Here is a 5939-nt window from a genome sequence, read left to right as displayed (position 1 = left end):
TGGTTACTTCAGTCACTAGAGTGAGGGAAAAAAAAAAGAAAAAATTGATAGTGCACAAAGCTTTAAATTCCTTAAAAGCATAACATTATAGATATGAAAAGAAATGCAGGTTTTCAGTTTAGGAACGTTGGCATAAAAAAGCTAGAATAAAACGCCAGCAAATCAAATACAGTTCTAGAGAGCAATACGGCTTAAATGCTTTAGAGAGAAAATTCGGGTTAACTAAGAGTTTGTTCGACATTAGAAAACCTATAAAATATTTTAAATGTTGGTCAGTCTTATTTTCCCATAAATCCATTTAACTCATCTTGAACATTCGAAGATAAATAGAGAAGCAGAAATAGGTTTAAAAAGTGAATTAAACTTACATGTCAGTGAGTTCCTTTCTTCTTTAGAGAATTAATACTGGAGTACAAACTGTGCTCTTTTTTCAGCATGCATTTCATCGTCCCACCCAGACCTGTGCCTTTGCATAGAGAGGAAGCTGACTGTCTAGCAGTCACTTGGTTGTATCTTAGTTTTTCCTCCCAAGGAAGTAGGAAGATCACTCTGAAAAAAAAATTTTTTTCCACATGAATTAACGTTTTCAGAAGTAGTTACATCATTTTTTGTTCTGGAGAATTTGTTTCCCTAAAGTATGCCATACCTTGGGAATTTTATTAAGAGGAGAGGAAATTAAAATGTTCTTGCTGCCTCTAAATGCTTTTAAAAATCCTCTGGGATCAAAAATATTTGTTTTCTGTGTTTGACTCCTTTTCTTACCTCCTTCTTTAGCTATTTACAGAGTAAACTTCAGTGTAATGATGACTCAATTTCTGGAACTGTTTATCTAAAGTTCATTATAGTAGAGAATTTTCCACAGGATACCTTATTTGACATTGTTGATCATTTTAGTTAGTGTCTTTTTCCAATACGGACAAAAAAAATCACTGAGAATCAAAATGTGTGAAGAATCTCTATTATATTTATACAGGGTTTTCCATGAGAAATTGAGAGATGTTTCACTGACAAAGGCAAATCTAATGCTGCACTGGAGCTTTACCAATCGTTTTTGCCGGTTTCTAGTGAGATTGAGCAACTTTGCAATCTTTACAGGACATTTACATAACCAGTGGTTGGTTACTCAAGTGTTTGCCCACATTTTTTCACCAGATTCCCTGATTTGTTAAATATATATATATAAATAATTATTATTCATGGATTTCAGGTATACCAGCTATATTCACTGTAAATACATCTTTCCTTGGTGTGTCTTACATGTTTATGCTCTTAAAGGCAAGCCTATGGTCTCAATTTTAATATGGTTTAGAGAATCAATATTTTCCTTTATGTTTAGTATTTTTGTAGCTTTTTTTTTACATTTGTAACCACATATCACAGAGATCCTGTCCCATATTTTTTCTAAATGTTTTAATTCCTTGCCTTTCACATCTTTGATTTCCAAATCATCTTGAGATGACCTTAGTATGTGTTGTGAGGTAAGGGTAAATGACCACTTTTTTCCCATGCAGACATTCAATGGATCCAATACCATTTTTTCAAATCTTTTCTCTCCTTAGTATCAGTCAATTCAGTTCAGTCGCTCAGTCGTGTCCAACTCTTTGCGACCCCATGAATTGCAGCATGCCAGGCCTCCCTGTCCATCACCAACTCCCAGAGTTCACTCAGACTCACGTCCATCAAGTCAGTGATGCCATCCAGCCATCTCATCCTCTGTGGTCCCCTTCTTCTCCTGCCCCAATCCCTCCCAGCATCAGAGTCTTTTCCAATGAGTCAACTCTTCGCATGAAGTGGCCAAAGTACTGGAGTTTCAGCTTTAACATCATTCCTTCCAAAGAACACCCAGGACTGATCTCCTTCAGAATGGACTGGTTGGATCTCCTTGCAGTCCAAGGGACTTTCAAGAGTCTTCTCCAACACCACAGTGCAAAAGCATCAATTCTTTGGTGCTCAGCTTTCCTCACAATCCAACCTTCATATCCATACATGACCACAGGAAAAACCATAGCCTTGACAAGACCTTTGTTGGCAAAGTAATGTCTCTGCTTTTGAATATGCTGTCTAGGTTGGTCATAACTTTCCTTCCATGGAGTAAGCATCTTTTAATTTCATGGCTACAATCACCATCTGCAGTGATTATGGAGCCCCTCAAAATAAAGTCTGGCACTGTTTCCACTGTTTCCCCATCTATTTCCCATGAAGTGATGGGACCAGATGCCATGATCTTCGTTTTCTGAATGTTGAGCTTTAAGCCAACTTTATCACTCTCCTCTTTCACTTTCATCAAGAGGCTTTTTAGCTCCTCTTCACTTTCTGCCATATGGGTGGTGTCATCTGCATATCTGAGGTTATTGATATTGTGCTTCTTCCAGCCCAGCGTTTCTCATGATGTACTGTGCATAGAAGTTAAATAAGCAGGTTGACAATATACAGCTTTGACATACTCCTTTTCCTATTTAGAACCAGTCTGTTGCTCTATGTCCAGTTCTAACATATACTGCAGTGTAATTAACCAACATAGTCACGAAAACTGGCAGAAAGCATAACAAAAAATACGTAAAACAAAAATTCTAGGATATTACTAACTACTTTTATCCTTCAAAGTTACTGAACTAAAATTAAATGCATTTTTTGTTGTTCTTTATTTTTTAATTGAAATTTAAATACAGTTTTTTAAAATATAAATTTATTTATTTTAATTGGAGGTTAATTACTTTACAATATTGTATTGGTTTTGCCATACATCAACATGAATCCACCACAGGTATACACGTGTTCCCCTCCTGAACCCCCCGCCCTCCTCCCTCCCCATCCCATCCCATCCCTCTGGTACATCTCAGTGCACCAGCTCCAAGCATCCAGTATCATGTATAGAATCTGGACTGGTGATTCATTTCATATATGATATGATACATGTTTCAATGCCATTCTCCCAAATCATCCCACCCTCACCCTCATAAATACATATTAAAGAAAGTCTTTAAGGATGACAAAGTGTAGATCTCAATAAGTCTTATACTAGTACAAAACATCATTTATTCCCCCATTTTTTGATTGGTTGCCATGTTCCAGAAAACAGAACACAAAAATATGGCTGAAGGAATATTGTAACTGGAGAAAATAAAACCATGAGACCAAATTATGGAGTCACAAGTAATGCATTGACTCTTCATGGCTGTTGGTGCATTATCTGTAAATATAGAACTAATATCCTGCCTATGTCACAAAGATCAATACATTATAACAATAATAGCTAATACTTTATTAAAGAACATGGAGGCATTCTGTACTCCATACGCACAAAGCATATCATCACAGCAGCAAAATCCCAATAAGTTCTTACTGTGACTAAAGAGTACAGAGGATATAAAAGGCCTTGGGAATAAACCTATGCCAAACATGAAGGTAATATTAGAGAGTGCTATGGTTACATACTTCCTCAATATCTCACTTTTTCAGGTTTACTGACATATAATTAACATATTTTATTAGCCCAAGGTATACAGCATAATGATTCAATATTTGTGTATATTGCCAAATGATTGCCCCATTTAGCTTATCATCACCTAACAGAGTTCTGAATTTTATTTCTCATCATGAGAATGATTAAAATTTCCTTTCTCAGCAACTTACGAATATAAAATACAGCATTGTTAGCTATAGAAACTATGCTATATTTTACAGCCCCGGAACATATTTATCTTATAATTGAAAGCGTTAAACTTTGACCTTAATACATTTTTTAACAGTCTATGTTTAAAGAGTCAAGGTCAAGATTACAGACGAGAGATCTCAACACACTGTAAGAAAAACGAAAGTACTGCTAAGTCACTGCTATGATTACATTTACTCAGGACTTAACAAAGAACTTCTGATATCCTAGTCATAAAATTTTTTATATGAATAAGAATATTTTTAAGTCTTAGGATTCCATAATCTACTCTTTTGAGTTTAAAGTTCTAAAATCCATCCCTACTGAATCAGAAATGAGAAAAACAAAGTGAGAAAATTATAACCCAAGACATTGTATGACTTGTCAATGACCCAAAATCTCAACATAAAATAAAGATCCAGTACTCTTGCCTGGAAAATCTCATGGACGGAGGAGCCTGGTAGGCTGCAGTCCATGGGGTCGCTAGGAGTCAGACACGACTGAGCGACTTCACTTTCGCTTTTCACTTTCATGCATTGGAGAAGGAAATGGCAACCCACTCTAGTGTTCTTGCCTGGAGAATCCCAGGGACGGGGAGCCTGGTAGGCTGCCGCCTATGGGGTAGCACAGAGTCGGACACGATTGAAGCGACTTAGCAGCAGCAGCAGCAGCATACCCAGCCCACGTGGTTATGTCTTGCATACTGATTACTCTCGATCTGTAGTATAAATGGTGTTCCAGTTAATTTACCCATAAGAAACTTCTTCCTTTCATATGTCCTTCTGAATGATTCTTTTACTTCCCTGTTTCTCAGGCTATAGATAAGTGGGTTCAACATGGGGATCAGGGCTGTGCAGAACACAAAAACCACTTTATTAATATCCAAGGAGAAACTGGAGCTTGGACGTACATAGATGAAGAAGAGTACCCCATAAAGGATGAAGACAGCAGTCAGGTGTGAAGAGCAGGTGGAGAAGGCCTTCCACCTCCTGTCAGCAGACAGATCCTCAGGACAGTGACAACAACTAAATGTAGGAGGCCAAGGTGATCCAGCCACTAAGTACTCCTGGAGCTCCAGCCAGGAGAAAAGTAAAACTTCATGGACCCGTGTGTCTGCACATGCCAGGGAGAGAACCAGAAGAAGGTCACAGAAGAAGGGACTGATGATTTTTGGACCACAGTAAGGCAGGCAAAAGGTGAAAGTTGTGTGGATCATGGTGCTTATAAGGCCCTCGATATAAGGAGCTTCCACCAGCTGCCGACAGACTCACTGAGATATAATGAGTGTGTAAAATAGGGGCTTACAGATGGCCATAGGCCAGTCATATGCCACGGAAGCCAGGAGGAAACACTCAGTCACTACACACTGACCAAAAAAAACAGATCTGGGCAGCACAATCAAAGAAAGAGATGACTTTTTTCTCCACAAAGATGTCAGTTAACATCTTGGGACCAATGACAGAAGAGGAATAGACATCCACAAAGGACAAGGGGCTGAGAAAAAAGTTCACGGGGCTGTGCAGTCGAGAATCCATCCAAATGAGAGTGATCATCCCGAAGTTTCCCAGAAAAGTGGCCACATAGACCAAGAGAAATATCACAAAAAGAACAACCTGGAGCTGGAGGCGATTTGTCGAGCCCACGGAAACAAACTCAGTCACCAGAGTTTCATTTTCCATAATCCATTTCTCTGATCTAATCTGTAATGAGAATGAGAGAGATCTTTCTTTGGAGTCCATTCATAATTGGGTTTCCTCATTTTAAAAATGAATGAATCTTTTATCTTTTTTACATTTACAGGGTAGATCGACAGACAACACTCCTGACTTCTGCCTCTGAGTGGTCATCATCCGCTTATTGTTTGCATGATATTAAGTCACTAAACCTCAGTTTCTTCTTGATTAAAACAGATTTTTAGGTGTAGAAGTAGCTTTTGGAGATTCTCTAAAGCAATTCCTCTAACTGTGCCAGATAACATTTCTAAAAATCCCTGCCTTTGAACCAAGGATATTTTAAGACATGTTTCACAGATAAGGTATCATGTGCATTTAATGAATTCAGGCTGATAGTTCTCACTCTCACCCTAGATAAAGGCTGTAAGAAATATAAGTTGCTTGCTAACTGCTTCAGATTCTGGGGAAAAAAAAGTCAGTGTGTTGTCTAAAAGATAACTTCTGAAGTCTAAGAAGGAATGCAAGCTCAGACAAATGAAGCTGGCTTTCGAACAGAGTTCAAAGTCCTTAGCAGTATCTACCCTGTGATGCCTTCTCCAAAAACCCTATATCCC

The 5939-nt window shown here is 38.1% G+C and overlaps 1 pseudogene; it reads right to left on the bottom strand.

Annotated features, from left to right (window-relative positions):
* Nucleotides 4305-5331, bottom strand: LOC108637598 (annotated as a pseudogene).

This window comes from Capra hircus, chromosome 15, assembly GCF_001704415.2.
Source record: "Capra hircus breed San Clemente chromosome 15, ASM170441v1, whole genome shotgun sequence".
In the NCBI taxonomy this organism is placed as follows: Eukaryota; Metazoa; Chordata; class Mammalia; order Artiodactyla; family Bovidae; genus Capra; species Capra hircus.
This window is presented reverse-complemented; position numbering and strand designations above follow the sequence as displayed.